General features: G+C 54.4%; 2 protein-coding genes across 6 annotated transcripts in view; one reads left to right on the forward strand and one right to left on the reverse strand.

The window, feature by feature from the left end:
- The window catches only part of Macrod1 (mono-ADP ribosylhydrolase 1), a 162,195-nt gene that overhangs the window by 51,585 nt on the left and 100,253 nt on the right, over nt 1-10,357 (forward strand). The gene's annotated exons all lie outside the window — the stretch shown is intronic.
- Nucleotides 1-10,357, reverse strand: part of Flrt1 (fibronectin leucine rich transmembrane protein 1) — an 81,256-nt gene that overhangs the window by 5,565 nt on the left and 65,334 nt on the right. Inside the window, exon 1 of one of the 3 annotated variants that reach the window (XM_008838965.3) lies at nt 9,828-10,344. The exons of 1 other annotated variant lie outside the window; for it this stretch is intronic. The gene's annotated coding sequence lies outside the window, so the exon portion shown is untranslated. One more of the 3 variants, XM_008838966.2, reaches the window with a different exon arrangement.

The following is a 10,357-nucleotide window of genomic DNA, read 5'->3' on the forward strand; positions in this document are numbered from 1 at the left end:
ACGGCCTTCTTATTTTCATTTACCAATGAGGAAACTGAAGCTAAGTTTCAGGGTGGGTACTGTATGTAGCCTGTGTGGGCCTGGGGTGGTTTGGCACTGGTGAGCACCCAAGGACAGAAGGGACTGGACCTGGTGCCATCCCTGCATACTCTGGCTCCACTGGTATTCACAGGGGCCTGTGTTGTATCAGCCCAGCAGCTCCACCTCCTTCTAGGGTGCAGCTAACATATTGACCACTCAGGGCTGCTGTATGAGGCTTTGTTCCTGAGGTGGACCCAGTGCAGATGGAAGACCAGTGAAAGCCACCCCTGCTGGAAGCAAGTGGGTATGAGAGAGCTCAGGAGGTAAAGAAACCCCTTAAGGAAAGGGTGGCTCAGGTGGCTCTGGAGGTGAAGAAACCTCTTAAGGAAAGAGGCTAGGGCAGCCAGAAAGAAACAGACAGGGCTTCTGAGATCTGGGTCCCCAAAGCCAGCTTGAGATCCCCCATCGAGGAGGAGCCAAGGGGTGAGGACACTCAGCTGCTTATTCCTGCTTCTCAGCCTCATTGCCTCACAGCCTGCCTGGCCCACGCAGCCATGACCTACTTGCCTTGCCCCTGTAGTCCCCCAGACTTAGCCTTGGCTGTATGCTGAGCCCTCCTTCCCATTCCCTTTCCCTGGTCTCTGTGTCTGAGGCCCTCTAGCTCCTTTCTGTCTGGACCCTACTTTGCCCAGGGTCACTGTGATCTTTAGTGGCCCTCACCGGAGACCTGACACCCAAGCTGGTCCCTGACAGGGCTCCCTGGCTCCCTCTCTTCTCACCTCCCTCTTACCCAAAGCTTTGCAGTGTAGCCCTGCCTCCCCTCCTCAGTCCTCAGCAGAGTCAGACTGAGGTTCTAGACAATGCTCTGCTGAGGACCGGGGCCTGGTTACGGGTTTTCTTGTGCTCACAGCCTCCTCTTGCTCTGTGGTATGGGTGTCTCAGGCTGCCGTAGGCCTGACCTGACTCCCTTGCCTCATCATCTGGGAACCTGAAGCCAAGGATAGTGTGCATACCTGTCACTGGGCTGAATCCTCAACCCAGGTACATTTGCTCCCCCTTCACAGGAAGCCTGTGCAGAGGCCCTGTGATGTGTCCCTATACCTGGCTGTCACACATACATTCCATAGTCTCCCATTTCACAACTGTGAGACCTGAGGGTCAGAGAACTGAGGGACATTTTCCAAGGTCATCCAGGGTGTCAGCTGCACAGAAGGAGACCTGTTCCCTCTGCACAGAGCCTGAAGGCCCATCTCAAGTCACTTCTGAGCAGGGAGATGGAATGGGACAGACAGGTTACCTCCCTTTGGTCTCTGGGACATAGCTTCACATCTCTGCGGGAGCCTCAGCATCTGGCCAGAGGACACACCTGCTCCTAGCCTGACAGCTGATGAGTCCTGCCTCAAGGGACACAGGCAGTCTCTGCCCTTGGCTGTTCAGGGCTAGCACCTCGAACAGGGTCAGACTTGTTAAGGCCAAAGCCAAAGCTGTCACCACAGTCTGGCATGCACGTGTGTTCTTGGCCCGCTCAGCTCACAGCCACAGTCCCCAAGCCTCCAGAGCCCTGCATCATAATAGAGTCTAAATTGTACCTCTCAGGATGCTTGATGGATAACTGAGCAGCACCAGGAGGCAGGGACCCAAGGCCTTTCCGCTCCCCTATCTGCAGCCCATCCATCTTGCCTGAGTGTCCTCAGCCATCCCCTTTCCCAAGGCTAAGTCCTGTGGTTCCAGGAACAGGACAGACCCAGCTGGGGAGGGAGGCCACAGCCTCGCTGGAGGAGCCTTTCAACTGCCCAGGCACGTGGTGGCTTTTTACTCCCTTGTGTTTGATAGTTTATGTGGCCATCAAATTAAACCTGGTAAATTGCCCATTTTTTCCAGGATCACTTGTCGCCATTGCGCGGATCACGCAGACTTGAGTGTGGTATGAGTTACGGCCTGCTAGCTCTGTGACTGACAGCAGAATCCTTGCCACTCTGCTGGAGGGGAGCGGTGGGATGACTAGGCTAGAGTTCTCCCTTAGCTGAGGGGGGCCTTGGCCATCGTTCTTGGCATTCTCTCTACTTGTCACTGGCTTCTGCCAACTTCCAGGACTGGTCATGGGTTCAAGTTCTACCTCTGCCACTTCCAGATTTGAGCAGGGGCTTGTCCTCTGAGCCGCAGCTTCCTCACCTATACCTGTGGTCCATAGTAGTTGCCCTTATATGGGACCTCAAGGTGATCTGATGAAATTACATGTGCAGAGTACCCCACTGCACAATAACCCACACAGAGAGTACCCCACATGCAGAGTACCCCACTGCACAATAACCCACACAGAGAGTACCCCACATGCAGAGTACCCCACTGCACAATATCCCACACAGAGAGTACCCCACATGCAGAGTACCCCACTGCACAATAACCCACACAGAGAGTACCCCACATGCAGAGTACCCCACTGCACAATATCCCACACAGAGAGTACCCCACATGCAGAGTACCCCACTGCACAATATCCCACACAGAGAGTACCCCACATGCAGAGTACCCCACTGCACAATATCCCACACAGAGAGTACCCCACATGCAGAGTACCCCACTGCACAATATCCCACACAGAGAGTACCCCACATGCAGAGTACCCCACTGCACAATATCCCACACAGAGAGTACCCCACATGCAGAGTACCCCACTGCACAATATCCCACACAGAGAGTACCCCACATGCAGAGTACCCCACTGCACAATATCCCACACAGAGAGTACCCCACATGCAGAGTACCCCACTGCACAATATCCCACACAGAGAGTACCCCACATGCAGAGTACCCCACTGCACAATATCCCACACAGAGAGTACCCCACATGCAGAGTACCCCACTGCACAATATCCCACACAGAGAGTACCCCACATGCAGAGTACCCCACTGCACAATATCCCACACAGAGAGTACCCCACATGCAGAGTACCCCACTGCACAATATCCCACACAGAGAGTACCCCACATGCAGAGTACCCCACTGCACAATATCCCACACAGAGAGTACCCCACATGCAGAGTACCCCACTGCACAATATCCCACACAGAGAGTACCCCACATGCAGAGTACCCCACTGCACAATATCCCACACAGAGAGTACCCCACATGCAGAGTACCCCACTGCACAATAACCCACACAGAGAGTACCCCACATGCAGAGTACCCCACTGCACAATAACCCACACAGAGAGTACCCCACATGCAGAGTACCCCACTGCACAATAACCCACACAGAGAGTACCCCACATGCAGAGTGCCCCACTGCACAATAACCCACATGCAGAGTACCCCACATGCAGAGTACCCCACTGCACAATAACCCACACAGAGAGTACCCCATATGCAGAGAGCCTCACTGCACAATAACCCACACAGAGAGTACCCCACATGCAGAGTGCCCCACTGCACAATAACCCACATGCAGAGTACCCCACTGCACAATAACCCACACAGAGAGTACCCCACATGCAGAGTGCCCCACTGCACAATAACCCACACAGAGAGTACCCCACATGCAGAGTACCCCACTGCACAATAACCCACACAGAGAGTACCCCACATGCAGAGTGCCCCATACAGGGATAAGCCTCTGTGTTAACTATGTTCCTGTGCCCTAGGACAGGCTGACTCATTAGCAGCCTCTGGCATGCCAGGATACCCTTCTTCCTTTCCCCCTAGCTGTGGAGAAACACCAGCCCTGGAGGGGAAGAAAGGGTGGGCCACAGCTCAGTTAGTTCTCTCCCCAGATCCCTCAGGCACTCTGACATGCCGTGCGCACCCTCAAGCTCTCCTTCTTATATGCTGTTCCTGCTGCTCTGACCTCAAGTGGGCTTTCTCCCGGTCCCATAGGCCAGTGGCCACTCTGCCCCTAGGCTTCAGCTCTGCTGCATTCCCTGAGTCTGACCCCGACTCTCCACAGCCAAGTCCAGCCAGCTCTGCTTCCACTCTACCTAGCCAAGCCATCAGGTGCTGAGCGGCATCTGTAAATGGCTGCCAACTGGGTGGACTGGACTCCTAGGCAGACCCACCTGGCCTTCCAGTGCCCTGTCCTGATGTGTTCCTCCGTTCTGCCAAGTTGGGGCTGGTGGAGGCCCAGGGTCCTCTGGTGTCCCCCAGGGGTGCCAACTGAGAGCCACACATACAGGGAGCTACAGACCCAAGGTCTGATGGGAGCTTTCTATGAGGGATGGCAGTTATGGGCCCCTGGGGGGCACAGGGCACAGGAGGGAGGGTCTGAGCAGACCTGCACATTCCCAAAGGGAGCCAGGCTGGGGAGAAACTGGATTGCAGGTGGGAGATGGGACCCTGGGCAGCCCACCCCGCATTCCCAACCTGGCTCCTCTTCCTGTATGCCAATGAAGGCAACTCCATGGGCAAAAGGGGTTTGGTACATCCTGATGCCGGGTGTTAGGCAGTCTCAGCTCCCACTTGAAGCAGAAAGTCCAGAAGGTTCCAAAGAGAAGTTCCATGCAGTAGAAAGGGCCAGAGGCTCACAGGTTAGGTCCCCCCATGGCATTCCCAGCCCCAATCTGTGACCTGGGGAATACTCCCTGGGTCTCAGTGTCCTCTCCCATGAGTGTTGCTGAGAATCCTGCTTTCCTGGGAGAAAAGCCTAGGTGGATCTGGAGGAGCCCCTCCATACTGCTCCCAGGAGGGATTCAGGGTCCTCCCTTGAGCTCTATTCAGGTGGCCCTGAGAGGGGACATGGAGGCAGGGAATCAAGGCTCAGACAGCAGGCCTGCGGTCAGAGGTAGGGCTGGGGGAGGTGACTAACCCTAAGTGTGCTTCTCATCTTGGCCTGGGCAGGGTCCTATGTTGGCTGAAGCCAGTCCTTTCCTGATGTTGCTCCCACAAACTGACCTGGGGAGAAGGCAAGTTGAGGGCCCTAGAAGCCCCTCGATTGGGTCCAGGCCCAGGGATGGCACCTAGGTGTGTAGTTTCCCCTCCTGTGGAAAGCCTGGCTCAGTGCCTCTAGTCCTGTCCCCAGCCAGGTCTGGCCTTTCTCCAGGGCTCCTCTCTCCCGGAGTCCCTCCTGAGTCTGAGTTCTCTCACTTGCCCACTGCTTTGAAGATACTTCCATGCTTAGAAGTGGGAGGGGGGTAGTGCCTGTGCAAAGGCCCTGGGGTGGGAAAATGTGTGTGCTTAAAGGCAGCTGGTCCAGTGAGTAGAGTACAGTACCTGGACCAGAAGTCCCACGAGCTCCCCAAACTCCTTTCCACAGTCACTGGGGTGGAAGGATAGAGGGTGATCCCTACTCCCCATGTCTTGGAATATACTTGGGGTTCAGGTGAGACTCTTGTCACCCCAGCAGTCAGGCCAGTCTCCTAGCAAGTAGGTAAATTAATGACTGGAGGTGATGCTTTACCTCCTCCTTAAATTACAACCCTACAGCACCAAATTGAAGCTTCCTACCCTTGCTGGCCAGCCCTCTGCATCAGCGCCTGAAATTACACTCCTAGTCCCAAAGGCCCTGTAGCTGCTGCCTGTTTTTCCTGGGGACACTGGCTCAGGCCTTGGGGATGCCATGGAGCCTGGCGATGTTGTTTTCTATTTACAGACCCAGGCTCTTCCTGCAGCCAGCAAGGAAACAAGCCACAGGCCTTGCTCCGGTTTCTCTCCCAGCCCCCAGCTAGGGCTCCTGGTGGGTGTCTTTCCCCCTCCTGGAATTTACTGTGATTTTCCTAAACCTTTTGAGGCCTCCAGGTCCTTCAGACTGGTTGAGCCAGACCTAAGCTTATGGGTCTGGAAGTCACATTCAGCCCCACAGGGGAAGGCTGGCGGGCCCCCAGTGTACAGGATGCAATGGTCAGCACTTAACCTGCCCCTACCCAGGTGGGGCTGTCTCCATCTCTGTTGTAAACTAAAGAAGGGCCCCTCAATTCCTCCCATACTATCTGGCAGTGACTTCTAGGGCCTCAGCTACAAGCAAGACCAAGGGAGGAGGCCCCAGGGAAACCCAGGGAGTCCTCCCCCTCCCTCCCAGGAAGCCCTTCTCCTAAGAAGACTTGGGTCTCAGCCTACATAGAGGGGTAGCCTCTGGTCTCTGGGCTTCATCTGTGAAATGGAACCATTCACACTCTACTTCTCTGGGCTTTTGTGAGGATGAACTTGGTTCCTTTCAGCTTTGCAGACTTGCTGTTGAAAATGAGGGACCAGTTACTTCATTATCACTGGTCCAGATGTGAGTTGTAGATGAGGTCCAGGAACCTGAGGCAGGTTCAGGAGGATGCCACAGGACCTGTAGGCCCACCAGTGGCACCTCCTATACACACTGACCCTTTTGCATCTTCTAGCCCTGGCTGTCCTGGGGTGCCAGCCAGATTCACCCATCATCCCAAACAACTTAGCTCCCAGACCTCGTCCAGCGGTGGCACCCAGCATTTGTAATGCCTGGGGAGTGGGGGCAGGGATTCTTCTAAAATCTAAAGTTAATTATTTTTCTAATTTCATGCTGCATGCATTATGTATCAGACGTTATCACCGGCGGTAATTGCAGACAGGTATGCAAATTCACCAGAAATGAACTTTGAGTTCACCTAAGTGGGTGGGCAGCTGGGAGGGGCCGGGTTGGACAGCAAGACTTTGGTCCTCAGCTTCAGAGAAAGTGAATCGCTTTAAAAAACAAGACTTTCAAATTGTGTCTTAGGAGGTTAATTATATTGATAGCAGTGTTCGATATTAAACTATGCAGGGCCAGTAAGAGGGAGGGAGATGAAAGGAGACACGTGTAATTTTGTTTCGTTTTCTCGGCATCTCTTAATGAAATGGTCCTCCAACCTGATCCTGCTGTCTGGACCCTTTTGTAGTAAAGCTGCCTCTGTTGAGACTTAATTCCTTTGGGGAAGGGGCGGGAGGGGGGAGAAGAAAAGAAAATAAAGCCTGGTGCAATGCTGGGGTGGGTGGAGAAGGAAGAGAAAGGGACAGTGTCAACAGGGACTGGTGACAGTCCTCAAGACTAGGACTGGGCCCAGGGGTTCCAGGGCCATCAGCAGGATCCTGGGCCACTGCAGAAGAGAGGGGCAGGTGTGTAGAAGGGTGGTCATGGTGGATGCTTACAAATCCTAGAGGAACTCGACAGCAGGGGCTCTCAAGAGCAGGGAGGCAGCTCTGCTCTAAATGGGGACTCCTGTTATCCCCACTTTTTTGGGTATCCATTCCTCCCACTAGGACATAAACTCCTGCTTCTAAGCTATGGTCTGTCCTGTGCCTGGCATTGAGCCTGGCCCAGAAAGGGGTCTCTGTGAGCATCTTTGTGTGTAATGCGTGCATGCATGTGCATGTGCACACGAGTGTGTGTGAAGGCCAAAGGTTGACACTGGGTGTCTTCCTCGATTGCTGTTCACCTTATCTTTTGAGACAGATCTCTCAATGACCCTAGAGCTCACTGATGGTTACACTGGAGCTCACTGATGGTTACACTGGCTGGCCAGGAATCTCCAAGTTTCCTCCTGTCTCTGCCCCCACACTCAGGGTTACAGATGTGTGCCACCATGTCTGGCTTTGTGTGGGTGCTAGGGATTTGAAGTCAGATCCTCATGCTGTGTGCCAGGCACTTTACTGACAGAACCAGCTTTCTAGACAACATATTTTGAATAAGTGAGCTGGGCTCCAGAAATCTAAAACCCAGAACCAGGCAGCTAGAGAAAAGAGGAAGGTAGGAGCTCCCATTAGCTCTACCCCAGAAGCTGTCATGACCAGGGCATCCCTACCACAGCAGTCCTGAGAGGTAAAAGTCCTGTCTGAATGATGTAAAGCCAGGTGCCCACTCAGGCATCAGACTTGCTGTCCAGTGCTCACCAAACTCAAGTGCTCTCAGGAAGCAGACCCAAGAAGGCCTGGCTGTACCTGTTCACCTCAACTTGGTGTCAGCTTGGCACTCTCCAGCTATGGGCATAAATACCCACACCACAGATGCATGCAAGGGTGTGGAACCCAGAGAACCTTGGAACTTAGAGGAAGGAAGAAGACTCAAAGACCATCTGCCTTTTAAGGTGTGGAGGGATAGGCCTGGCTCAGCGGCCTCCTTCAGCCTTGTGATGGAACTCTCAAATGCTTTTCCCGTGGAAAAGTAGGAGGTGAATGATGGCATATATTCCAACTCACCAGAATCTCTTGCTGACCACAGATCTGTGGGTCCTTCTTAAGAGCCCAATGAGAGGGGAGGGGCTAGAGAGATGGCTCAGCCATTAAGAGCAGTGGCTGTTCTTGCAGAGGACCCGAGGTCGATTCCCAGCATCCATGTGGTGGCTAACAACTGTCCTATCTGTAACTTTAGTTCCAGGGTAATCCAGTGCCCTCCTCTGACCTCTGTGGACATTGCCTGACATGGGCACTTACATATATGCAGGCAATATACACATACACATAAAATAATAAATAAAAATGTCTTAAAGGATAATAAAAATATACAATATATATTAAAATATAAAATAATGAAATACATTTTTTAAAAGAGCCCAGTGGGCCTGTTAGCATTAGCCACAGCTCATGTACACAGAGGAGAGGGAGGGGACTTGTACTAGCTCATACCTTGTATAGCCAGAGGCCCAAGGCCCAGCCCAGGCACCTCTGTCCCTAAAGCCTGGTATGTTCTTTTTCTCTGCCTCTGGGTACAGCAGGCTCTACAGAGCTGACTGAACAGATTTTCCATCAGGGCTGTGAGCAGTAGGCCTGGGTGCGAGGGAGGCAGCTGCTGCTCCTCTCCGGCTTGGCCTAGCCCCAGGAATGATCCCCTAGCTTCTCCTAGGGGCTAGCAGGAGGGCAGGGATGCAAAGGGGAGGACTGCAGGCAGGCAGGGCCCCGCTACTGCCGGGCTGGCATGCCTTTATAATAAATAACAGCAAATAGCCCATCCGCAGGGCATCCTTCACGCCGGTGGCTAATAACACGGCTATTAATGCCCCCGCAGACGGCGTTCGCAGTGCACGGTGCTGACGGATGTCCCAGGCCCTAGTGCAGTCATAAATCAGCCCCTCTCCTGGGGCAGAGCATGGAAGTGTCATTTTCCATCTTGGTAATGAATTGGGGCTTCCCTGCCCTGCCCAGGGCGCCTCTGCTTGAGGTTCCTGAGGTTGCCTGGATTAGTGTTTGCAGAGGCATTGGCCTCTCCCTTCTGCACCCCTGGGGATCCAGGAGAACCAGGCCCCACCCAGCACCTGCCAACTGCCTGCTGTGTGGCTCTAGGGCGTTCACCCCGCCTCTCTGGGCCTTGTCCTCCCCTCTAACCACCACAGATGATGCCAGGAGGCAGCTCTTAATCAGCTCCAACCTGGGTGGTGTGTGTGTGTGTCCCCTCCCTCTCCCTATTCCGTCATCATGATCCTGCCCCCCTCCCCCACCTCCCTCTCCCCACTTTCTGTCTGTCATCGTGATCCTGCCTCCCCACCCCTCACCTCCAGCCACAGCAAAGAGGGCATAAGAGGTTTGGGAGTTCCTGCTAGTTCAAGGGCAGCACAAGTCAAGGCTGATGGCCCTGAACTGTTGCCTGATCCATCACTGCTGCCCCCTTTGTGCAGAACGGGTTGAGCAGCCCTGGCAGGGAGAGAAGGAAACCCCTGCCTGTTGGAGTTCACTACCAGAAGACCTCCCCTTACCTGTGGCAGAGCCAGTAGCAGGGGCCAGCGGGGTAGGTGATCCCTACCCTGGCAAGCAGAAGCCTCCTTTTTGGGGTTCTTCAGGGCAATGGCCAGTTGTCTCTCACATGCACTGTGCCTTCTCTGGGTCCAAGGAGACCTTTGCCACCTTCCCTGGCCACCCTGGAGCCCTGGTCCAGTGCTCTTACCTCCTGAGCTGTTGCCACTCTCTGGAGTCGCTGGTCCCACTGGGTTCCCTGCTTCAGAGGTCCCTTAGGGAAGCAGTGGTTCAGGACCACGCTCATATCCCTGGCCCCATGTCACCAACAGATGCAGAGCCACTCAACCACAGACTGCAACCACAGGGCAGTGGGCACACCAGGGCACGTGGACAGGAAGGAGGTCCTGGGCTCTGCCTTCTGACTGGGCCTCAGATGAGGCTGCAGGTCCCAAGCTGCATCTTTGGCACTCTAAGCCACAGGCCCTGCTGGCTTGGCTCGCTGGACTGAGGGGTGTGTGCTCTGGGTGCACAGGGCACCCCCTGGGACTCCTGAGCAGGGCATACCCCACAGCCTGGTGCCTTTCCCGGGGGAGGGTGGCCTCTCACCACTGGACACGTCTATTTTGGTCCTTTGTCTGCAGGCTGCCACCTCTTCTGGAAGGGTCTCTGTGGGGCTGTTACCCCCTTTTTCTTTACCAAGGTTTTTTTTTTTTTTCCTTTTTAAAATCCCTTTAAGTC

The sequence above is a fragment of the Nannospalax galili genome, unplaced genomic scaffold (genome assembly GCF_000622305.1).
Source record: "Nannospalax galili isolate Female #2095 unplaced genomic scaffold, S.galili_v1.0 scaffold1659, whole genome shotgun sequence".
In the NCBI taxonomy this organism is placed as follows: domain Eukaryota; kingdom Metazoa; phylum Chordata; class Mammalia; order Rodentia; family Spalacidae; genus Nannospalax; species Nannospalax galili.